This window comes from Netta rufina (genome assembly GCF_964035555.1).
Source record: "Netta rufina genome assembly, chromosome: 22".
NCBI lineage: Eukaryota > Metazoa > Chordata > Aves > Anseriformes > Anatidae > Netta > Netta rufina.
Window position 1 is genome coordinate 54,874 of NC_140146.1, and position 24,837 is coordinate 79,710.

Here is a 24,837-nt window from a genome sequence, read left to right on the forward strand (position 1 = left end):
TTTTATGGTGGTTGGGAGTGGACTTTGGGATTTGGAGACTATCAGGTAGGTTTATGGTGGTTTTGGGGTGGATCTATGGTTTTGGTGAATTTTCTTCCAATTTTGGGGGTGATGCCGTTCTTGTTTGGGGTGTTTTGGACGTGTTTTGGGGTCTGCGTTGGGTTTCGTTGTGTTTTCCGTGGTCATTATGGTGGAAAAGTTTAAATTGTTGGTTTTGGAGAACATCAGGTAGGTTTAGGGTGCTTTTGGGGTGGATCTATGGTTTTGAGGGATTTTCTTCCAATTTGGGGGGTGATCCCTTTCTTTTTTGGGGTGTTTTTGACGGGTTTTGGGGTCTCCTTTGTGTTGAGGGATTTCTTGAAACAGCAAAAATCCCATGGCTTGCTGTAGCTGAGCAAACCAAGCTACCAGGGCAACTATGAGAAGTTCCCATGACAGTGTTCCCACATCGCCCAATTGAGGAATTCAGGAAAATATTGTTACCAGTAGCTGGCCTCAAGGACAAGGTCTATGTGACTGCTAATCACAAGGGGGTTGTTTTCTTGCAGGTGGGGTTGTTTTCTTGTAGCTGTTTGTCTGAGTGCTTTTGACCAATAATCTTGTGTGAAACACTGTCCACCCCTGTTAAGTTCTCTATAAAAGTTAGGCTATTCGGGCAATAAAATGGAGCATGATCTGACTCTACTGTGTGTCTGTCGTGCTTTCGGCCGTGCTTCCTGCAACATATGGCGCCCGAACAGGCTGAGACCTGAACAGGACCCGAACGGAACATCGCAGCTTCGCCGGGACAAACATCGCAGCGCAGCGGGACACCAGCGGCGCCGGCACATCCGAACGCAGGTAGACCAGGAGACCAGCGGCGCCGGGACCAGCGGCGCCGCGACCTCGCCGCGCCGTCGGGACTTCGGAGCGCCCATCCGACCGGCGCTTGAGCGGACCGGACACCGGCCCAGAAACACGGTACACAGGACTCACGGTGAGGCGTGGTATTCCCGCTGAGACACGCGGAAAACCGCGGGAAACGGAGTTGCGGCGGGACGTGGAATTTGCGGAGGGCCGCGGGAAACGGACTTGCGGCGGGACGTGGAATTTGCGGAGGGCCGCGGGAAACGGAGTTGCGGCGGGACGTGGAATTTGCGGAGGGCCGCGGGAATTAGAGTTGCGGCGGGACGTGGAATTTGCGGAGGGCCGCGGGAATTAGAGTTGCGGCGGGACGTGGAATTTGCGGAGGGCCGCGGGAAACGGAGTTGCGGCAGGACGTGGAATTTGCGGAGGGCCGCGGGAAACGGAGTTGCGGCGGGACGTGGAATTTGCGGAGGGACGCGGGAATTAGAGTTGCGGCGGGACGTGGAATTTGCGGAGGGCCGCGGGAAATTGACGTGATCACACTGCGGCGCAGGCCGTCCGGAGTCGAGTTGCTACGGGAGACCAGAGGCGTCAGTGGACAACGGCAGCCGACCCTCACCGTGTGGCGAGTCGGCACAGAGCAGAGGGGCGGAGATCAGGACCCTGCATCCTGTCTGACGTAACCATGGAGACAGCGGCAGCAGCGGCTGTGCTGCTTCTCTCTGGCATTCTTTTTATAAGAAGTTATCTTGCAATGCAAAAAAAGACTATTCGTCCCCAGATCGGTGTTATAACTATGTTTCTGGATAACATTCCGTGGGGTTGCCACATTCTACAGACTATTAATGACGATTTAGCTCTATTGCAGGGCAGGAGAGCAGAGACGCAGATTACACCGCCAAATGACCACCGTCAGTCAGGCTCGTTCACAAACAGCTTCTAGGGTTGCAGCTGGCACGGCCTGCAGCCGTATAGCAGACATTACACTCTCTTTCCTAACTAGTAATCATGTGTCTCACCCATTTGTGGTGAATGGTCAGTGGTAAAAAAGAAAAGGGGGAGAGTAAGGGGCGACAAAGACAGAAACGGTACCAGGAGGATGCCACTGACACTAACGGCATGGGTAATAGGAGCAGTATAAGTGACACAGGTGCAGGGCGGCGGTGGGTGCTGCTGCGCTGCGGGGCACTCTGCCTGCTGCTCACCCTCACCGGCCTGTGCACTGCTGCCGACGGTGCTAGAGCAAAATGTGAAGACTGCTTAGATGGCAGTGATGAGAGTGCTTGTGTGAAGAAGACGTGTGCTGAATCTGACTTTGTGTGCAACAGTGGTCAGTGTGTGCCAAACAGATGGCACTGTGATGGGGATCCGGACTGTGAAAATGGGTCTGATGAGAGTGCTGAGCTGTGTCATACGAGAACATGCCGGGTAAATGAAATCAGCTGTGGTCCTCAGTCAACCCAGTGTATCCCAGTGTCCTGGAAATGTGATGGTGAAAAGGACTGCGACAGTGGAGAAGATGAAGAGAATTGTGGCATTGTGACTTGTAGTGCAGCAGAATTCACATGCAGTAGTGGGCAATGTATTTCCAAAAGCTTTGTCTGCAATGTTCAAGATGACTGCAGTGATGGTAGCGATGAGCTGGAGTGTGCACCTCCTACCTGTGGTGTTCATGAGTTTCAGTGCAAGAGTTCTACCTGCATCCCTATCAGCTGGGTGTGTGTTGATGATGCTGACTGCTCCGACCACTCGGATGAATCTTTGGAGCAGTGTGGCCGCCAGCCTGCACCTCCAGTGAAGTGTTCTACGAGTGAGGTGCAGTGCGGCTCAGGTGAATGTATCCACAAGAAGTGGTGATGTGATGGAGATCCTGATTGCAAGGATGGAAGTGATGAAATTAACTGCCCTTCTCGGACCTGCAGGCCAGACCAGTTCAGATGTGAAGATGGGAACTGTGTCCATGGGAGTAGGCAGTGCAGTGGTGTGAGAGACTGTCTGTATGGCACTGATGAAGCAAACTGTAACAATGTTATTCAGTGCTCTGGACCTGGCAAATTCAAGTGCAGAAGTGGAGAATGCATAGATATCAATAAAGTGTGTAACCAGCAGAGAGACTGCAAGGACTGGGGTGATGAGCCCCTGGAGGAATGCATCATAAATGAGTGTGACTGTCCAGCTGGGTTTGAGTTTATAGACAAGAGAAACTGTGGAGACATTGATGAATGTCAAAACCCTGGTATCTGTAGTCAAATGTGTATCAACCTGAAAGGTGGCTACAAAAGTGAACGTAGCCGTGGATATCAGATGAATCCTGCTACAGGAACCTGGAAAAGGCCATACTGGTACAAAGACACAAATAACACCTGTGATTGCAATGACGCTGCTAAGCAGGGCTTAGGGGTTTATAGCATGGAGACAAGGGGTAACAACTACAGTGTTTGGAACAATTGTACAGCTTTGGCCTTACCTCCTGATGTGCTTCTGATTTGTGGGGATGGGGCCTGGCAAGGTATCCCTGCAAATGCTATCAGATGTCCATGTTACATAGATAAACTCATTGTATTTGCTCCTAGCTTGTTACAGTTGCGTGAGATCACCAGACATAAATGGACATTGCTTGCATCGGATTGCAATGATAATGTTGAATTGTGTGGGGTTGCAGCTAGAGCGGCATTAGCAATTTCAGTGCCTGGAGTGGCATCTGCGGCCACACGTAACAACTTAGAAAAATTGGTATGCTGGGCCGAGAGGCAAGCCTATGCCACGACAGAGATACTTGAGGAGATGTTACCAGATCAAAATAGTCTGCGACATCTGCTTTTACAGGATCAAGCTGCTATTGACATCTTGCTTTTGGCTCAAAGGAATGGGTGTGAGGACTTTAAGGGAATGTACTGTTTAAACCTTTCTGATCATAATGAGTCAATTCACAAATCCATTACTTTCCTGAAAGAGCACATGAGAAAGATTCAATATGGTATCAATCCTTTCAATCAATGGTTCACTGACTTGTTTGAAACAAAGTGTAGATGGTTGCTGGGTTTAATCACAAGGGGATTAAGGATTTGGTTTATGGTGGTGGTAATCATCGTTGTGTGTTGTAAGTATAGCTAAAAAGTTACTTGTAAAACTGCTGTGTCAGGCTTGGTTTGCTCAAAAGAAGAAGGGGGAATTGTTGAGGGATTTCTTGAAACAGCAAAAATCCCATGGCTTGCTGTAGCTGAGCAAACCAAGCTACCAGGGCAACTATGAGAAGTTCCCATGACAGTGTTCCCACATCGCCCAATTGAGGAATTCAGGAAAATATTGTTACCAGTAGCTGGCCTCAAGGACAAGGTCTATGTGACTGCTAATCACAAGGGGGTTGTTTTCTTGCAGGTGGGGTTGTTTTCTTGTAGCTGTTTGTCTGAGTGCTTTTGACCAATAATCTTGTGTGAAACACTGTCCACCCCTGTTAAGTTCTCTATAAAAGTTAGGCTATTCGGGCAATAAAATGGAGCATGATCTGACTCTACTGTGTGTCTGTCGTGCTTTCGGCCGTGCTTCCTGCAACACCTTTGGGTTTTCGTTTGGTTCATGTTGGTCATCATGGTGAAAAAGCGTAAATTGTGGCTTTTGGAGAACATCAGGTAGGTTTAGGGGGACTTTTGGTGTGGATCTATGGCTTCTGGGGTTTTCTTTCGTTTTTAGGGGTTATCCTGTTCTTTTTTGGGGTGTTTTTGACGTGTTTTGTGGTCTCCCTTGGGCTTCGTTGGGTTTTTCGTGGTCATCATGGTGGAAAATATTAAATTGTGGGTTTTGTAGAACATCAGGTGAGTTTAAGGTTTTTTGGGGGGTGAATCTATGGTTTTGGGGGATTTCTTTTTTTTTTAGGGTTTTCTTCTGGTTTTGGGGTGGTCCCGAATTTTTCTGGGGTGTTTCTGACGTGTTTTGGGTTCTCCGTTGCGTTTTGTTTTGTTCTTGTTGGTCATTATGTTAAATAGGAGTGGATTGTGGGTTTTGGAGAAGATCAGGTAGGTTTAAGTTTTTTTGGGGGTGAAATCATGGCATTTTGTTTTTTTTTTTTTTAGGATCTGGGTTGATTTTGGGGTGGTTTTGAGGTGTTTTGGGGTCTTTGTTGGGTTTCGTTGGGTTCTGGTTGGTCATGATGGTGAATGGGAGTGAAATGTGGGATTTGGAGAAGATCAGGTGAGTTTAGGGTGGTTTTGGGGGGAAATTCATGGTTTTTGTTTTATTTTTTTCTTCTGATCCAGTTGTTTTTTGGGGTGTTTTTGACGTGTTTTGGGGTCTCCGTTGGGTTTTGTTGGGTTTCAATTGCGTTTTCTGGTGTTTGGGAGTGGATTGTACCTTTAGGAGAACATCAGGTAGGTTTAAGGGTTTTTTTGGGGGGTTAAATCACGTTTTTTCTTCTGATCCGGTACGCTTTTGGGGTGTTTTTGAGGTGTTTTGGGGTTTCCGTTGCGTTTCGTTGAGTTCGTAATGGGTTTTATGGTGGTTGGGAGTGGACTTTGGGATTTGGAGAACATCAGGTAGGTTTAGGGTGGTTTGGGGATTGGATCCGTGCTTTTTGGGGTTTTCTTTCGTTTTGGGGGGTGATCCTGTTCTTGTTTGGGGTGTTTTTGACGTGTTTTGGGGTCTCCCTTGGGTTTCGTTGGGTTCTCGTCTGTCGTTAAGGTAAATGGAAGTGCATTTTTGGTTTTGGAGAAGATCAGGTGAGTTTAGGGTGGTTTGGGGGGGAAATTCATAGTTTTGGCGTTTTTTCTTCTCATCCAGTTCTTTTTTGGGGTGTTTTTGAGGTGTTTTGGGGTTTCCGTTGCGTTTCGTTGAGTTCCTAATGGGTTTTATGGTGGTTGGGAGTGGACTTTGGGATTTGGAGACTATCAGGTAGGTTTATGGTGGTTTTGGGGTGGATCTATGGTTTTGGTGAATTTTCTTCCAATTTTGGGGGTGATGCCGTTCTTGTTTGGGGTGTTTTTGACGTGTTTTGGGGTCTGCGTTGGGTTTCGTTGTGTTTTCCGTGGTCGTTATGGTGGAAAAGTTTAAATTGTTGGTTTTGGAGAACATCAGGTAGGTTTAGGGTGCTTTTGGGGTGGATCTATGGTTTTGAGGGATTTTCTTCCAATTTGGGGGGTGATCCCTTTCTTTTTTGGGGTGTTTTTGACGTGTTTTGGGGTCTCCTTTGGGTTTTGGTTTGGTTCATGTTGGTCATCATGGTGAAAAAGCGTAAATTGTGGCTTTTGGAGAACATCAGGTAGGTTTAGGGGGACTTTTGGTGTGGATCTATGGCTTCTGGGGTTTTCTTTCGTTTTTAGGGGTTATCCTGTTCTTTTTTGGGGTGTTTTTGACGTGTTTTGTGGTCTCCCTTGGGCTTCGTTGGGTTTTTCGTGGTCATCATGGTGGAAAATATTAAATTGTGGGTTTTGTAGAACATCAGGTGAGTTTAAGGTTTCTTGGGGGGTGAATCTATGGTTTTGGGGGATTTCTTTTTTTTTTAGGGTTTTCTTCCTGTTTTGGGGTGGTCCCGAATTTTTCTGGGGTGTTTTTGACGTGTTTTGGGTTCTCCGTTGCGTTTTGTTTTGTTCTTGTTGGTCATTATGTTAAATAGGAGTGGATTGTGGGTTTTGGAGAAGATCAGGTAGGTTTAAGTTTTTTTTGGGGTGAAATCATGGCATTTTGTTTTTTTTTTTTTAGGATCTGGGTTGATTTTGGGGTGGTTTTGAGGTGTTTTGGGGTCTTCGTTGGGTTTCGTTGGGTTCTGGTTGGTCATGATGGTGAATGGGAGTGAAATGTGGGATTTGGAGAAGATCAGGTGAGTTTAGGGTGGTTTTGGGGGGAAATTCATGGTTTTTGTTTTATTTTTTTCTTCTGATCCAGTTGTTTTTTGGGGTGTTTTTGACGTGTTTTGGGGTCTCCGTTGGGTTTTGTTGGGTTTCAATTGCGTTTTCTGGTGTTTGGGAGTGGATTGTACCTTTAGGAGAACATCAGGTAGGTTTAAGGGTTTTTTTGGGGGGTTAAATCACGTTTTTTCTTCTGATCCAGTACGCTTTTGGGGTGTTTTTGAGTTGTTTTGGGGTTTCCGTTGCGTTTCGTTGAGTTCCTAATGGGTTTTATGGTGGTTGGGAGTGGACTTTGGGATTTGGAGAACATCAGGTAGGTTTAGGGTGGTTTGGGGATTGGATCCGTGCTTTTTGGGGTTTTCTTTCGTTTTGGGGGGTGATCCTGTTCTTGTTTGGGGTGTTTTTGACGTGTTTTGGGGTCTCCGTTGGGTTTCGTTGGGTTCTCGTCTGTCGTTAAGGTAAATGGAAGTGCATTTTTGGTTTTGGAGAAGATCAGGTAGGTTTAGGGTGGTTTGGGGGGGAAATTCATAGTTTTGGCGTTTTTTCTTCTCATCCAGTTCTTTTTTGGGGTGTTTTTGAGGTGTTTTGGGGTTTCCGTTGCGTTTCGTTGAGTTCCTAATGGGTTTTATGGTGGTTGGGAGTGGACTTTGGGATTTGGAGACTATCAGGTAGGTTTATGGTGGTTTTGGGGTGGATCTATGGTTTTGGTGAATTTTCTTCCAATTTTGGGGGTGATGCCGTTCTTGTTTGGGGTGTTTTGGACGTGTTTTGGGGTCTGCGTTGGGTTTCGTTGTGTTTTCCGTGGTCGTTATGGTGGAAAAGTTTAAATTGTTGGTTTTGGAGAAGATCAGGTAGGTTTAGGGTGCTTTTGGGGTGGATCTATGGTTTTGAGGGATTTTCTTCCAATTTGGGGGGTGATCCCTTTCTTTTTTGGGGTGTTTTTGACGTGTTTTGGGGTCTCCTTTGGGTTTTCGTTTGGTTCATGTTGGTCATCATGGTGAAAAAGCGTAAATTGTGGCTTTTGGAGAACATCAGGTAGGTTTAGCGGGACTTTTGGTGTGGATCTATGGCTTCTGGGGTTTTCTTTCGTTTTTAGGGGTTATCCTGTTCTTTTTTGGGGTGTTTTTGACGTGTTTTGTGGTCTCCCTTGGGCTTCGTTGGGTTTTTCGTGGTCATCATGGTGGAAAATATTAAATTGTGGGTTTTGTAGAACATCAGGTGAGTTTAAGGTTTCTTGGGGGGTGAATCTATGGTTTTGGGGGATTTCTTTTTTTTTTAGGGTTTTCTTCTGGTTTTGGGGTGGTCCCGAATTTTTCTGGGGTGTTTCTGACGTGTTTTGGGTTCTCCGTTGCGTTTTGTTTTGTTCTTGTTGGTCATTATGTTAAATCGGAGTGGATTGTGGGTTTTGGAGAAGATCAGGTAGGTTTAAGTTTTTTTTGGGGTGAAATCATGGCATTTTGTTTTTTTTTTTTTAGGATCTGGGTTGATTTTGGGGTGGTTTTGAGGTGTTTTGGGGTCTTCGTTGGGTTTCGTTGGGTTCTGGTTGGTCATGATGGTGAATGGGAGTGAAATGTGGGATTTGGAGAAGATCAGGTGAGTTTAGGGTGGTTTTGGGGGGAAATTCATGGTTTTTGTTTTATTTTTTTCTTCTGATCCAGTTGTTTTTTGGGGTGTTTTTGACGTGTTTTGGGGTCTCCGTTGGGTTTTGTTGGGTTTCAATTGCGTTTTCTGGTGTTTGGGAGTGGATTGTACCTTTAGGAGAACATCAGGTAGGTTTAAGGGTTTTTTTGGGGGGTTAAATCACGTTTTTTCTTCTGATCCAGTACGCTTTTGGGGTGTTTTTGAGGTGTTTTGGGGTTTCCGTTGCGTTTCGTTGAGTTCGTAATGGGTTTTATGGTGGTTGGGAGTGGACTTTGGGATTTGGAGAACATCAGGTAGGTTTAGGGTGGTTTGGGGATTGGATCCGTGCTTTTTGGGGTTTTCTTTCGTTTTGGGGGGTGATCCTGTTCTTGTTTGGGGTATTTTTGACGTGTTTTGGGGTCTCCCTTGGGTTTCGTTGGGTTCTCGTCTGTCGTTAAGGTAAATGGAAGTGCATTTTTGGTTTTGGAGAAGATCAGGTGAGTTTAGGGTGGTTTGGGGGGGAAATTCATAGTTTTGGCGTTTTTTCTTCTCATCCAGTTCTTTTTTGGGGTGTTTTTGAGGTGTTTTGGGGTTTCCGTTGCGTTTCGTTGAGTTCCTAATGGGTTTTATGGTGGTTGGGAGTGGACTTTGGGATTTGGAGACTATCAGGTAGGTTTATGGTGGTTTTGGGGTGGACCTATGGTTTTGGTGAATTTTCTTCCAATTTTGGGGGTGATGCCGTTCTTGTTTGGGGTGTTTTGGACGTGTTTTGGGGTCTGCGTTGGGTTTCGTTGTGTTTTCCGTGGTCGTTATGGTGGAAAAGTTTAAATTGTTGGTTTTGGAGAACATCAGGTAGGTTTAGGGTGCTTTTGGGGTGGATCTATGGTTTTGAGGGATTTTCTTCCAATTTGGGGGGTGATCCCTTTCTTTTTTGGGGTGTTTTTGACGTGTTTTGGGGTCTCCTTTGGGTTTTCGTTTGGTTCATGTTGGTCATCATGGTGAAAAAGCGTAAATTGTGGCTTTTGGAGAACATCAGGTAGGTTTAGGGGGACTTTTGGTGTGGATCTATGGCTTCTGGGGTTTTCTTTCGTTTTTAGGGGTTATCCTGTTCTTTTTTGGGGTGTTTTTGACGTGTTTTGTGGTCTCCCTTGGGCTTCGTTGGGTTTTTCGTGGTCATCATGGTGGAAAATATTAAATTGTGGGTTTTGTAGAACATCAGGTGAGTTTAAGGTTTTTTGGGGGGTGAATCTATGGTTTTGGGGGATTTCTTTTTTTTTTTAGGGTTTTCTTCCTGTTTTGGGGTGGTCCCGAATTTTTCTGGGGTGTTTCTGACGTGTTTTGGGTTCTCCGTTGCGTTTTGTTTTGTTCTTGTTGGTCATTATGTTAAATAGGAGTGGATTGTGGGTTTTGGAGAAGATCAGGTAGGTTTAAGTTTTTTTTGGGGTGAAATCATGGCATTTTGTTTTTTTTTTTTTTTAGGATCTGGGTTGATTTTGGGGTGGTTTTGAGGTGTTTTGGGGTCTTCGTTGGGTTTCGTTGGGTTCTGGTTGGTCATGATGGTGAATGGGAGTGAAATGTGGGATTTGGAGAAGATCAGGTGAGTTTAGGGTGGTTTTGGGGGGAAATTCATGGTTTTTGTTTTATTTTTTTCTTCTGATCCAGTTGTTTTTTGGGGTGTTTTTGACGTGTTTTGGGGTCTCCGTTGGGTTTTGTTGGGTTTCAATTGCGTTTTCTGGTGTTTGGGAGTGGATTGTACCTTTAGGAGAACATCAGGTAGGTTTAAGGGTTTTTTTTGGGGGGTTAAATCACGTTTTTTCTTCTGATCCAGTACGCTTTTGGGGTGTTTTTGAGGTGTTTTGGGGTTTCCGTTGCGTTTCGTTGAGTTCGTAATGGGTTTTATGGTGGTTGGGAGTGGACTTTGGGATTTGGAGAACATCAGGTAGGTTTAGGGTGGTTTGGGGATTGGATCCGTGCTTTTTGGGGTTTTCTTTCGTTTTGGGGGGTGATCCTGTTCTTGTTTGGGGTATTTTTGACGTGTTTTGGGGTCTCCCTTGGGTTTCGTTGGGTTCTCGTCTGTCGTTAAGGTAAATGGAAGTGCATTTTTGGTTTTGGAGAAGATCAGGTGAGTTTAGGGTGGTTTGGGGGGGAAATTCATAGTTTTGGCGTTTTTTCTTCTCATCCAGTTCTTTTTTGGGGTGTTTTTGAGGTGTTTTGGGGTTTCCGTTGCGTTTCGTTGAGTTCCTAATGGGTTTTATGGTGGTTGGGAGTGGACTTTGGGATTTGGAGACTATCAGGTAGGTTTATGGTGGTTTTGGGGTGGACCTATGGTTTTGGTGAATTTTCTTCCAATTTTGGGGGTGATGCCGTTCTTGTTTGGGGTGTTTTGGACGTGTTTTGGGGTCTGCGTTGGGTTTCGTTGTGTTTTCCGTGGTCGTTATGGTGGAAAAGTTTAAATTGTTGGTTTTGGAGAACATCAGGTAGGTTTAGGGTGCTTTTGGGGTGGATCTATGGTTTTGAGGGATTTTCTTCCAATTTGGGGGGTGATCCCTTTCTTTTTTGGGGTGTTTTTGACGTGTTTTGTGGTCTCCCTTGGGCTTCGTTGGGTTTTTCGTGGTCATCATGGTGGAAAATATTAAATTGTGGGTTTTGTAGAACATCAGGTGAGTTTAAGGTTTTTTGGGGGGTGAATCTATGGTTTTGGGGGATTTCTTTTTTTTTTTAGGGTTTTCTTCCTGTTTTGGGGTGGTCCCGAATTTTTCTGGGGTGTTTCTGACGTGTTTTGGGTTCTCCGTTGCGTTTTGTTTTGTTCTTGTTGGTCATTATGTTAAATAGGAGTGGATTGTGGGTTTTGGAGAAGATCAGGTAGGTTTAAGTTTTTTTTGGGGTGAAATCATGGCATTTTGTTTTTTTTTTTTTTAGGATCTGGGTTGATTTTGGGGTGGTTTTGAGGTGTTTTGGGGTCTTCGTTGGGTTTCGTTGGGTTCTGGTTGGTCATGATGGTGAATGGGAGTGAAATGTGGGATTTGGAGAAGATCAGGTGAGTTTAGGGTGGTTTTGGGGGGAAATTCATGGTTTTTGTTTTATTTTTTTCTTCTGATCCAGTTGTTTTTTGGGGTGTTTTTGACGTGTTTTGGGGTCTCCGTTGGGTTTTGTTGGGTTTCAATTGCGTTTTCTGGTGTTTGGGAGTGGATTGTACCTTTAGGAGAACATCAGGTAGGTTTAAGGGTTTTTTTGGGGGGTTAAATGACGTTTTTTCTTCTGATCCGGTACGCTTTTGGGGTGTTTTTGAGGTGTTTTGGGGTTTCCGTTGCGTTTCGTTGAGTTCGTAATGGGTTTTATGGTGGTTGGGAGTGGACTTTGGGATTTGGAGAACATCAGGTAGGTTTAGGGTGGTTTGGGGATTGGATCCGTGCTTTTTGGGGTTTTCTTTCGTTTTGGGGGGTGATCCTGTTCTTGTTTGGGGTATTTTTGACGTGTTTTGGGGTCTCCCTTGGGTTTCGTTGGGTTCTCGTCTGTCGTTAAGGTAAATGGAAGTGCATTTTTGGTTTTGGAGAAGATCAGGTGAGTTTAGGGTGGTTTGGGGGGGAAATTCATAGTTTTGGCGTTTTTTCTTCTCATCCAGTTCTTTTTTGGGGTGTTTTTGAGGTGTTTTGGGGTTTCCGTTGCGTTTCGTTGAGTTCCTAATGGGTTTTATGGTGGTTGGGAGTGGACTTTGGGATTTGGAGACTATCAGGTAGGTTTATGGTGGTTTTGGGGTGGATCTATGGTTTTGGTGAATTTTCTTCCAATTTTGGGGGTGATGCCGTTCTTGTTTGGGGTGTTTTGGACGTGTTTTGGGGTCTGCGTTGGGTTTCGTTGTGTTTTCCGTGGTCGTTATGGTGGAAAAGTTTAAATTGTTGGTTTTGGAGAAGATCAGGTAGGTTTAGGGTGCTTTTGGGGTGGATCTATGGTTTTGAGGGATTTTCTTCCAATTTGGGGGGTGATCCCTTTCTTTTTTGGGGTGTTTTTGACGTGTTTTGGGGTCTCCTTTGGGTTTTCGTTTGGTTCATGTTGGTCATCATGGTGAAAAAGCGTAAATTGTGGCTTTTGGAGAACATCAGGTAGGTTTAGGGGGACTTTTGGTGTGGATCTATGGCTTCTGGGGTTTTCTTTCGTTTTTAGGGGTTATCCTGTTCTTTTTTGGGGTGTTTTTGACGTGTTTTGTGGTCTCCCTTGGGCTTCGTTGGGTTTTTCGTGGTCATCATGGTGGAAAATATTAAATTGTGGGTTTTGTAGAACATCAGGTGAGTTTAAGGTTTTTTGGGGGGTGAATCTATGGTTTTGGGGGATTTCTTTTTTTTTTAGGGTTTTCTTCCTGTTTTGGGGTGGTCCCGAATTTTTCTGGGGTGTTTCTGACGTGTTTTGGGTTCTCCGTTGCGTTTTGTTTTGTTCTTGTTGGTCATTATGTTAAATAGGAGTGGATTGTGGGTTTTGGAGCAGATCAGGTAGGTTTAAGGTTTTTTGGGGGTGAAATCATGGCATTTTGTTTTTTTTTTTTTAGGATCTGGGTTGATTTTGGGGTGGTTTTGAGGTGTTTTGGGGTCTTCGTTGGGTTTCGTTGGGTTCTGGTTGGTCATGATGGTGAATGGGAGTGAAATGTGGGATTTGGAGAAGATCAGGTGAGTTTAGGGTGGTTTTGGGGGGAAATTCATGGTTTTTGTTTTATTTTTTTCTTCTGATCCAGTTGTTTTTTGGGGTGTTTTTGACGTGTTTTGGGGTCTCCGTTGGGTTTTGTTGGGTTTCAATTGCGTTTTCTGGTGTTTGGGAGTGGATTGTACCTTTAGGAGAACATCAGGTAGGTTTAAGGGTTTTTTTGGGGGGTTAAATGACGTTTTTTCTTCTGATCCGGTACGCTTTTGGGGTGTTTTTGAGGTGTTTTGGGGTTTGCGTTGCGTTTCGTTGAGTTCCTAATGGGTTTTATGGTGGTTGGGAGTGGACTTTGGGATTTGGAGAACATCAGGTAGGTTTAGGGTGGTTTGGGGATTGGATCCGTGCTTTTTGGGGTTTTCTTTCGTTTTGGGGGGTGATCCTGTTCTTGTTTGGGGTGTTTTTGACGTGTTTTGGGGTCTCCGTTGGGTTTCGTTGGGTTCTCGTCTGTCTTAAAGGTAAATGGAAGTGCATTTTTGGTTTTGGAGAAGATCAGGTGAGTTTAGGGTGGTTTGGGGGGGAAATTCATAGTTTTTGGCGTTTTTTTCTTCTCCTCCAGTTCTTTTTTGGGGTGTTTTTGAGGTGTTTTGGGGTTTCCGTTGCGTTTCGTTGAGTTCCTGATGGGTTTTATGGTGGTTGGGAGTGGACTTTTGGATTTGGAGAACATCAGGTAGGTTTAGGGTGGTTTGGGGATTGGATCCGTGCTTTTTGGGGTTTTCTTTCTGTTTTGGGGGGGTGATCCTGTTCTTGTTTGGGGTGTTTTTGACGTGTTTTGGGGTCTCCGTTGGGTTTCGTTGGGTTCTCGTCTGTCGTTAAGGTAAATGGAAGTGCATTTTTGGTTTTGGAGAAGATCAGGTGAGTTTAGGGTTGTTTGGGGGGGAAATTCATAGTTTTGGGGTTTTTTCTTCTTATCCTGTTCTTTTATGGTGTGTTTTTGACGTGTTTTGGGGTCTCCGTTGGGTTTCGTTGTGTTTTCTGTGGTCATCGTGGTGGAAAAGGTTAAACTTGTGGGTTTTGGAGAACATCAGGTAGGCTTAATTTTTTTTTTTTTTTTTTTGTGGTGAAATCATGGCACTTTATTTATTTATTTTTTTTTTTAGGGATCTGTGTTGATTTTGGGGTGCTTTTGAGGTGTTTTGGGGTCTTTATTGGGTTCTGGTTGGTCATGAGTGTGAATGGGAGTGAAATGTGGGATTTGGAGAAGATCAGGTGAGTTTAGGGTGGTTTTGGGGGGAAATTCATGGTTTTTGTTTTATTTTTTTCTTCTGATCCAGTTGTTTTTTGGGGTGTTTTTGACGTGTTTTGGGGTCTCCGTTGGGTTTTGTTGGGTTTCAATTGCGTTTTTCTGGTGTTTGGAGTGGATTGTACCTTTAGGAGAACATCAGGTTAGGTTTTAAGGGTTTTTTTTGGGGGGTTAAATGACGTTTTTTTCTTCTGATCTGGTACGCTTTTGGGGTGTTTTTGAGGTGTTTTGGGGTTTCCGTTGCGTTTCGTTGAGTTCGTAATGGGTTTTATGGTGGTTGGGAGTGACTTTGGGATTTGGAGAACATCAGGTAGGTTTAGGGTGGTTTGGGGATTGGATCCGTGCTTTTTGGGGTTTTCCTTTCGTTTTGGGGGGTGATCCTGTTCTTGTTTGGGGTGTTTTTGACGTGTTTTGGGGTCTCCGTTGGGTTTCGTTGGGTTCTCGTCTGTCTTAAAGGTAAATGGAAGTGATCATTTTTGGTTTTGGAGAAGATCAGGTGAGTTTAGGGTTGTTTGGGGGGGAATTCATAGTTTTGTGGGGTTTTTTCTTCTTATCCTGTTCTTTTATGGTGTGTTTTTGACGTGTTTTGGGGTCTCCGTTGGGTTTCGTTGTGTTTTCCGTGGTCATCGTGGTGGAAAAAGGTTAATTGTGGGTTTTGGAGAACATCAGGTAGGCTTAATTTTTTTTTTTTTTTTGTGGTGAAATCATGGCATTTTTTTTTATTTTATTTTTTTTTTTTTAGGATCTGTGTTGATTTTTGGGGTGCTTTTGATGGGTTCTGGTTGGTCATGATGGTGAATGGGAGTGAAATGTGGGATTTGGAGAAGATCAGGTGAGTTTAGGGTGGTTTTGGGGGGAAATTCATGGTTTTTGTTTTATTTTTTTCTTCTGATCCAGTTGTTTTTTGGGGTGTTTTTGACGTGTTTTGGGGTCTCCGTTGGGTTTTGTTGGGTTTCAATTGCGTTTTCTGGTGTTTGGGAGTGGATTGTACCTTTAGGAGAACATCAGGTAGGTTTAAGGGTTTTTTGGGGGTTAAATGACGTTTTTTCTTCTGATTCGATTGGCTTTGGGGTGTTTTTGAGGTGTTTTGGGGTTTGCGTTGCGTTTCGTTGAGTTCCTAATGGGTTTTATGGTGGTTGGGAGTGGACTTTGGGATTTGGAGAACATCAGGTAGGTTTAGGGTGGTTTGGGGATTGGATCCGTGCTTTTTGGGGTTTTCTTTCGTTTTGGGGGGTGATCCTGTTCTTGTTTGGGGTGTTTTTTGACGTGTTTTTGGGTCTCCGTTGGGGTTTCGTTGGGTTCTCGTCTGTCGTTAAGGTAAATGGAAGTGCATTTTTGGTTTTGGAGAAGATCAGGTGAGTTTAGGGTGGTTTGGGGGGGAAATTCATAGTTTTGGCGTTTTTTCTTCTCATCCAGTTCCTTTTTGGGTGTTTTTGAGGTGTTTTGGGGTTTCCGTTGCGTTTCGTTGAGTTCCTAATGGGTTTTATGGTGGTTGGGAGTGGACTTTGGGATTTGGAGACTATCAGGTAGGTTTAGGGTGGTTTTGGGTGGATCTATGGTTTTGGTGAATTTTCTTCCAATTTTGGGGGTGATGCCGTTCTTGTTTGGGGTGTTTTTGACGTGTTTTGGGGTCTGCGTTGGGTTTCGTTGTGTTTTCCGTGGTCATTATGGTGGAAAAGTTTAAATTGTTGGTTTTGGAGAACATCAGGTAGGTTTAGGGTGCTTTTGGGGTGGATCTATGGTTTTGAGGGATTTTCTTCCAATTTGGGGGGTGATCCCTTTCTTTTTTGGGGTGTTTTTGACGTGTTTTGGGGTCTCCTTTGGGGTTTTCGTTTGGTTCATGTTGGTCATCATGGTGAAAAAGCGTAAATTGTGGCTTTTGGAGAACATCAGGTAGGTTTAGGGGGGACTTTTGGTGTGGATCTATGGCTTCTGGGGTTTTCTTTCGTTTTTTAGGGGTTATCCTGTTCTTTTTTGGGGTGTTTTTGACGTGTTTTGGGGTCTCCCTTGGGCTTCGTTGGGTTTTTCGTGGTCATCATGGTGGAAAATATTAAATTGTGGGTTTTGTAGAACATCAGGTGAGTTTAAGGTTTTTTGGGGGGTGAATCTATGGTTTTGGGGGATTTCTTTTTTTTTAGGGTTTTCTTCTGGTTTTGGGGTGGTCCCGAATTTTTCTGGGGTGTTTTTGACGTGTTTTGGGTTCTCCGTTGCGTTTTGTTTTGTTCTTGTTGGTCATTATGTTAAATAGGAGTGGATTGTGGGTTTTGGAGAAGATCAGGTAGGTTTAAGGTTTTTTGGGGGTGAAATCATGGCATTTTGTTTTTTTTTTTTTAGGATCTGGGTTGATTTTGGGGTGGTTTTGAGGTGTTTTGGGGTCTTCGTTGGGTTTCGTTGGGTTCTGGTTGGTCATGATGGTGAATGGGAGTGAAATGTGGGATTTGGAGAAGATCAGGTGAGTTTAGGGTGGTTTTGGAGGGAAATTCATGGTTTTTGTTTTATTTTTTTCTTCTGATCCAGTTGTTTTTTGGGGTGTTTTTGACGTGTTTTGGGGTCTCCGTTGGGTTTTGTTGGGTTTCAATTGCGTTTTCTGGTGTTTGGGAGTGGATTGTACCTTTAGGAGAACATCAGGTAGGTTTAAGGGTTTTTTTGGGGGGTTAAATGACGTTTTTTCTTCTGATCCGGTACGCTTTTGGGGTGTTTTTGAGGTGTTTTGGGGTTTCCGTTGCGTTTCGTTGAGTTCCTGATGGGTTTTATGGTGGTTGGGAGTGGACTTTGGGATTTGGAGAACATCAGGTAGGTTTAGGGTGGTTTGGGGATTGGATCCGTGCTTTTTGGGGTTTTCTTTCGTTTTGGGGGGTGATCCTGTTCTTGTTTGGGGTGTTTTTGACGTGTTTTGGGGTCTCCCTTGGGTTTCGTTGGGTTCTCGTCTGTCGTTAAGGTAAATGGAAGTGCATTTTTGGTTTTGGAGAAGATCAGGTGAGTTTAGGGTGGTTTGGGGGGGGAAATTCATAGTTTTGGCGTTTTTTCTTCTCATCCAGTTCTTTTTTGGGGTGTTTTTGAGGTGTTTTGGGGTTTCCGTTGCGTTTCGTTGAGTTCCTAATGGGTTTTATGGTGGTTGGGAGTGGACTTTGGGATTTGGAGACTATCAGGTAGGTTTATGGTGGTTTTGGGGTGGATCTATGGTTTTGGTGAATTTTCTTCCAATTTTGGGGGTGATGCCGTTCTTGTTTGGGGTGTTTTTGACGTGTTTTGGGGTCTGCGTTGGGTTTCGTTGTGTTTTCCGTGGTCATTATGGTGGAAAAGTTTAAATTGTTGTTTGGAGAACATCAGGTAGGTTTAGGGTGCTTTTGGGGTGGATCTATGGTTTTGAGGGATTTTCTTCCAATTTGGGGGGTGATCCCTTTCTTTTTTGGGGTGTTTTTGACGTGTTTTGGGGTCTCCTTTGGGTTTTCGATTGGTTCATGTTGGTCATCATGGTGAAAAAGCGTAAATTGTGGCTTTTGGAGAACATCAGGTAGGTTTAGGGGGACTTTTGGTGTGGATCTATGGCTTCTGGGGTTTTCTTTCGTTTTTAGGGGTTATCCTGTTCTTTTTTGGGGTGTTTTTGACGTGTTTTGTGGTCTCCCTTGGGCTTCGTTGGGTTTTTCGTGGTCATCATGGTGGAAAATATTAAATTGTGGGTTTTGTAGAACATCAGGTGAGTTTAAGGTTTTTTTGGGGGTGAATCTATGGTTTTGGGGGATTTCTTTTTTTTTTAGGGTTTTCTTCTGGTTTTGGGGTGGTCCCGAATTTTTCTGGGGTGTTTTTTGACGTGTTTTGGGTTCTCCGTTGCGTTTTGTTTTGTTCTTGTTGGTCATTATGTTAAATAGGAGTGGATTGTGGGTTTTGGAGAAGATCAGGTAGGTTTAAGGTTTTTTGGGGGTGAAATCATGGCATTTTGTTTTTTTTCTTTTAGGATCTGGGTTGATTTTGGGGTGGTTTTGAGGTGTTTTGGGGTCTTTGTTGGGTTTCGTTGGGTTCTGGTTGGTCATGATGGTGAATGGGAGTGAAATGTGGGATTTGGAGAAGATCAGGTGAGTTTAGGGTGGTTTTGGAGGGAAATTCATGGTTTTTGTTTTATTTTTTTCTTCTGATCCAGTTGTTTTTTGGGGTGTTTTGACGTGTTTTGGGGTCTCCGTTGGGTTTTGTTGGGTTTCAATTGCGTTTTCTGGTGTTTGGGAGTGGATTGTACCTTTAGGAGAACATCAGGTAGGTTTAAGGGTTTTTTTGGGGGGTTAAATGACGTTTTTTCTTCTGATCCGGTACGCTTTTGGGGTGTTTTTGAGGTGTTTTGGGGTTTCCGTTGCGTTTCGTTGAGTTCCTGATGGGTTTTATGGTGGTTGGGAGTGGACTTTGGGATTTGGAGAACATCAGGTAGGTTTAGGGTGGTTTGGGGATTGGATCCGTGCTTTTTGGGGTTTTCTTTCGTTTTGGGGGTGATCCTGTTCTTGTTTGGGGTGTTTTTGACGTGTTTTGGGGTCTCCCTTGGGTTTCGTTGGGTTCTCGTCTGTCGTTAAGGTAAATGGAAGTGCATTTTTGGTTTTGGAGAAGATCAGGTGAGTTTAGGGTGGTTTGGGGGGGAAATTCATAGTTTTGGCGTTTTTTCTTCTCATCCAGTTCTTTTTTGGGGTGTTTTTGAGGTGTTTTGGGGTTTCCGTTGCGTTTCGTTGAGTTCCTAATGGGTTTTATGGTGGTTGGGAGTGGACTTTGGGATTTGGAGACTATCAGGTAGGTTTAGGGTGGTTTTGGGGTGGATCTATGGTTTTGGTGAATTTTCTTCCAATTTTGGGGGTGATGCCGTTCTTGTTTGGGGTGTTTTGGACGTGTTTTGGTGTCTCCTTTGGGTTTCGTTGTGTTTTCCGTGGTCATTATGGTGGAAAAGTTTAAATTGTTGGTTTTGGAGAACATCAGGTAGGTTTAGGGGTACTTTTGGTGTGGATCTATGGCTTCTGGGGTTTTCTTTCGTTTTTAGGGGTTATCCTGTTCTTTTTTGGGGTGTTTTTGACGTGTTTTGTGGTCTCCCTTGGGCTTCGTTGGGTTTTTCGTGGTCATCATGGTGGAAAATATTAAATTGTGGGTTTTGTAGAACATCAGGTGAGTTTAAGGTTTTTTGGGGGGTGAATCTATGGTTTTGGGGGATTTCTTTTTTTTTTAGGGTTTTCTTCTGGTTTTGTGGTGGTCCCGAATTTTTCTGGGGTGTTTTTGACGTGTTTTGGGTTCTCCGTTGCGTTTTGTTTTGTTCTTGTTGGTCATTATGTTAAATAGGAGTGGATTGTGGGTTTTGGAGAAGATCAGGAAGGTTTAAGGTTTTTGGGGTGAAATCATGGCATTTTGTTTTTTTTTTTTTAGGATCTGGGTTGATTTTGGGGTGGTTTTGAGGTGTTTTGGGGTCTTCGTTGGGTTTCGTTGGGTTCTGGTTGGTCATGATGGTGAATGGGAGTGAAATGTGGGATTTGGAGAAGATCAGGTGAGTTTAGGGTGGTTTTGGGGGGAAATTCATGGTTTTTGTTTTATTTTTTTCTTCTGATCCAGTTGTTTTTTGGGGTGTTTTTGACGTGTTTTGGGGTCTCCGTTGGGTTTTGTTGGGTTTCAATTGCGTTTTCTGGTGTTTGGGAGTGGATTGTACCTTTAGGAGAACATCAGGTAGGTTTAAGGGTTTTTTGGGGGGGTTAAATGACGTTTTTTCTTCTGATCCGGTACGCTTTTGGGGTGTTTTGAGGTGTTTTGGGGTTTCCGTTGCGTTTCGTTGAGTTCGTAATGGGTTTTATGGTGGTTGGGAGTGGACTTTGGGATTTGGAGAACATCAGGTAGGTTTAGAGTGGTTTGGGATTGGATCCGTGCTTTTTGGGGTTTTCTTTCGTTTTGGGGGGTGATCCTGTTCTTGTTTGGGGTGTTTTTGACGTGTTTTGGGGTCTCCCTTGGGTTTCGTTGGGTTCTCGTCTGTCTTAAAGGTAAATGGAAGTGCATTTTTGGTTTTGGAGAAGATCAGGTGAGTTTAGGGTGGTTTGGGGGGAAATTCATAGTTTTGGCGTTTTTTCTTCTCATCCAGATCTTTTTTGGGGTGTTTTTGAGGTGTTTTGGGGTTTCCGTTGTGTTTCGTTGAGTTCCTAATGGGTTTTATGGTGGTTGGGAGTGGACTTTGGGATTTGGAGAACATCAGGTAGGTTTATGGTGGTTTTGGGGTGGATCTATGGTTTTGAGGGATTTTCTTCCAATTTTGGGGGTGATGCCGTTCTTGTTTGGGGTGTTTTGGACGTGTTTTGGGGTCTGCGTTGGGTTTCGTTGTGTTTTCCGTGGTCATTATGGTGGAAAAGTTTAAATTGTTGGTTTTGGAGAACATCAGGTAGGTTTAGGGGGACTTTTGGTGTGGATCTATGGCTTCTGGGGTTTTCTTTCGTTTTTAGGGGTTATCCTGTTCTTTTTTGGGGTGTTTTTGACGTGTTTTGTGGTCTCCCTTGGGCTTCGTTGGGTTTTTCGTGGTCATCATGGTGGGAAAATATTAAATTGTGGGTTTTGTAGAACATCAGGTGAGTTTAAGGTTTTTTGGGGGGTGAATCTATGGTTTTGGGGGATTTCTTTTTTTTTAGGGTTTCCTTCTGGTTTTGGGGTGGTCCCGATCTTTTCTGGGGTGTTTTTGACGTGTTTTGGGTTCTCCGTTGCGTTTTGTTTTGTTCTTGTTGGTCATTATGTTAAATAGGAGTGGATTGTGGGTTTTGGAGAAGATCAGGTAGGTTTAAGGTTTTTTTGGGGTGAAATCATGGCATTTTGTTTTTTTTTTTTTAGGATCTGGGTTGATTTTGGGGTGGTTTTGAGTGTTTTGGGGTCTTTGTTGGGTTTCGTTGGGTTCTGGTTGGTCATGATGGTGAATGGGAGTGAAATGTGGGATTTGGAGAAGATCAGGTGAGTTTAGGGTGGTTTTGGGGGGAAATTCATGGTTTTTGTTTATTTTTTTCTTCTGATCCAGTTGTTTTTTGGGGTGTTTTTGACGTGTTTTGGGGTCTCCGTTGGGTTTTGTTGGGTTTCAATTGCGTTTTCTGGTGTTTGGGAGTGGATTGTACATTTAGGAGAACATCAGGTAGGTTTAAGGGTTTTTTTGGGGTTAAATGACGTTTTTTCTTCTGATTCGATTGGCTTTGGGGTGTTTTTGAGGTGTTTTGGGGTTTCCGTTGCGTTTCGTTGAGTTCGTAATGGGGTTTATGGTGGTTGGGAGTGGACTTTGGGATTTGGAGAACATCAGGTAGGTTTAGGGTGGTTTGGGGATTGGATCCGTGCTTTTTGGGGTTTTCTTTCGTTTTGGGGGTGATCCTGTTCTTGTTTGGGGTGTTTTTGACGTGTTTTGGGGTCTCCGTTGGGTTTCGTTGGGTTCTCGTCTGTCGTTAAGGTAAATGGAAGTGCATTTTTGGTTTTGGAGAAGATCAGGTGAGTTTAGGGTGGTTTGGGGGGGAAATTCATAGTTTTGGCGTTTTTTCTTCTCATCCAGTTCTTTTTAGGGGTGTTTTTGAGGTGTTTTGGGGTTTCCGTTGCGTTTCGTTGAGTTCCTAATGGGTTTTTATGGTGGTTGGGAGTGGACTTTGGGATTTGGAGAACATCAGGTAGGTTTAGGGTGGTTTGGGGATTGGATCCGTGCTTTTTGGGGTTTTCTTTCGTTTTGGGGGGTGATCCTGTTCTTGTTTGGGGTGTTTTTGACGTGTTTTGGGGTCTCCCTTGGGTTTCGTTGGGTTCTCGTCTGTCGTTAAGGTAAATGGAAGTGCATTTTTGGTTTTGGAGAAGATCAGGTGAGTTTAGGGTGGTTTGGGGAGGAAATTCATAGTTTTGGCGTTTTTTCTTCTCATCCAGTTCTTTTTTGGGGTGTTTTTGAGGTGTTTTGGGGTTTCCGTTGTGTTTCGTTGAGTTCCTAATGGGTTTTATGGTGGTTGGGAGTGGACTTTGGGATTTGGAGACTATCAGGTAGGTTTATGGTGGTTTTGGGGTGGATCTATGGTTTTGGTGAATTTTCTTCCAATTTTGGGGGTGATGCCGTTCTTGTTTGGGGTGTTTTGGACGTGTTTTGGGGTCTGCGTTGGGTTTCGTTGTGTTTTCCGTGGTCGTTATGGTGGAAAAGTTTAAATTGTTGGTTTTGGAGAACATCAGGTAGGTTTAGGGTGCTTTTGGGGTGGATCTATGGTTTTGAGGGATTTTCTTCCAATTTGGGGGGTGATCCCTTTCTTTTTTGGGGTGTTTTTGACGTGTTTTGGGGTCTCCTTTGGGTTTTCGTTTGGTTCATGTTGGTCATCATGGTGAAAAAGCGTAAATTGTGGCTTTTGGAGAACATCAGGTAGGTTTAGGGGGGACTTTTGGTGTGGATCTATGGCTTCTGGGGTTTTCTTTCGTTTTTAGGGGTTATCCTGTTCTTTTTTGGGGTGTTTTTGACGTGTTTTGGGGTCTCCCTTGGGCTTCGTTGGGTTTTTCGTGGTCATCATGGTGGAAAATATTAAATTGTGGGTTTTGTAGAACATCAGGTGAGTTTAAGGTTTTTTGGGGGGTGAATCTATGGTTTTGGGGGATTTCTTTTTTTTTAGGGTTTTCTTCTGGTTTTGGGGTGGTCCCGAATTTTTCTGGGGTGTTTTTGACGTGTTTTGGGTTCTCCGTTGCGTTTTGTTTTGTTCTTGTTGGTCATTATGTTAAATAGGAGTGGATTGTGGTTTTGGAGAAGATCAGGTAGGTTTAAGTTTTTTTGGGGGTGAAATCATGGCATTTTGTTTTTTTTTTTTTTAGGATCTGGGTTGATTTTGGGGTGGTTTTGAGGTGTTTTGGGGTCTTTGTTGGGTTTCGTTGGGTTCTGGTTGGTCATGATGGTGAATGGGAGTGAAATGTGGGATTTGGAGAAGATCAGATGAGTTTAGGGTGGTTTTGGGGGAAATTCATGGTTTTTGTTTTATTTTTTTCTTCTGATCCAGTTGTTTTTTGGGGTGTTTTTGACGTGTTTTGGGGTCTCCGTTGGGTTTTGTTGGGTTTCAATTGCGTTTTCTGGTGTTTGGGAGTGGATTGTACCTTTAGGAGAACATCAGGTAGGTTTAAGGGTTTTTTTGGGGGGTTAAATCACGTTTTTTCTTCTGATCCGGTACGCTTTTGGGGTGTTTTTGAGGTGTTTTGGGGTTTGCGTTGCGTTTCGTTGAGTTCCTAATGGGTTTTATGGTGGTTGGGAGTGGACTTTGGGATTTGGAGACTATCAGGTAGGTTTATGGTGGTTTTGGGGTGGATCTATGGTTTTGGTGAATTTTCTTCCAATTTTGGGGGTGATGCCGTTCTTGTTTGGGGTGTTTTGACGTGTTTTGGGGTCTGCGTTGGGTTTCGTTGTGTTTTCCGTGGTCGTTATGGTGGAAAAGTTTAAATTGTTGGTTTTGGAGAACATCAGGTAGGTTTAGGGTGCTTTTGGGGTGGATCTATGGTTTTGAGGGATTTTCTTCCAATTTGGGGGGTGATCCCTTTCTTTTTTGGGGTGTTTTTGACGTGTTTTGGGGTCTCCTTTGGGTTTTCGTTTGGTTCATGTTGGTCATCATGGTGAAAAAGCGTAAATTGTGGCTTTTGGAGAACATCAGATAGGTTTAGGGGGACTTTGGTGTGGATCTATGGCTTCTGGGGTTTCTTTCGTTTTTAGGGGTTATCCTGTTCTTTTTTGGGGTGTTTTTGACGTGTTTTGTGGTCTCCCTTGGGCTTCGTTGGGTTTTTCGTGGTCATCATGGTGGAAAATATTAATTGTGGGTTTTGTAGAACATCAGGTGAGTTTAAGGTTTTTTGGGGGGTGAATCTATGGTTTTGGGGGATTTCTTTTTTTTTTAGGGTTTTCTTCTGGTTTTGGGGTGGTCCCGATCTTTTCTGGGGTGTTTTTGACGTGTTTTGGGTTCTCCGTTGCGTTTTGTTTTGTTCTTGTTGGTCATTATGTTAAATAGGAGTGGATTGTGGTTTTGGAGAAGATCAGGTAGGTTTAAGTTTTTTTTGGGGGTGAAATCATGGCATTTTGTTTTTTTTTTTTTAGGATCTGGGTTGATTTTGGGGTGGTTTTGAGGTGTTTTGGGGTCTTCGTTGGGTTTCGTTGGGTTCTGGTTGGTCATGATGGTGAATGGGAGTGAAATGTGGGATTTGGAGAAGATCAGATGAGTTTAGGGTGGTTTTGGGGGGAAATTCATGGTTTTTGTTTTATTTTTTTCTTCTGATCCAGTTGTTTTTTGGGGTGTTTTTGACGTGTTTTGGGGTCTCCGTTGGGTTTTGTTGGGTTTCAATTGCGTTTTCTGGTGTTTGGGAGTGGATTGTACCTTTAGGAGAACATCAGGTAGGTTTAAGGGTTTTTTTGGGGGGTTAAATGACGTTTTTCTTCTGATCCGGTACGCTTTTGGGGTGTTTTTGAGGTGTTTTGGGGTTTCCGTTGGGTTTCGTTGTGTTTTCCGTGGTCATCGTGGTGGAAAAGGTTAAATTGTGGGTTTTGGAGAACATCAGGTAGGTTTAATTTTTTTTTTTTGTGGTGAAATCATGGCATTTTTTTATTTTTATTTTTTTTTTTTAGGATCTGTGTTGATTTTGGGGTGGTTT

The 24,837-nt window shown here is 43.9% G+C and overlaps 1 pseudogene across 1 annotated transcript in view; it reads left to right on the forward strand.

Moving 5' to 3' along the window:
• Positions 1–1,965: 1,965 nt before the first annotated feature.
• LOC311217846 (very low-density lipoprotein receptor-like) overlaps positions 1,966–24,837 on the forward strand; it is a 132,411-nt pseudogene continuing 109,539 nt past the window's right edge. Inside the window, exon 1 of the transcript in view lies at positions 1,966–3,268. The product of the transcript in view is annotated as a very low-density lipoprotein receptor-like (transcript). The remainder of the gene's footprint in view (positions 3,269–24,837) is intronic.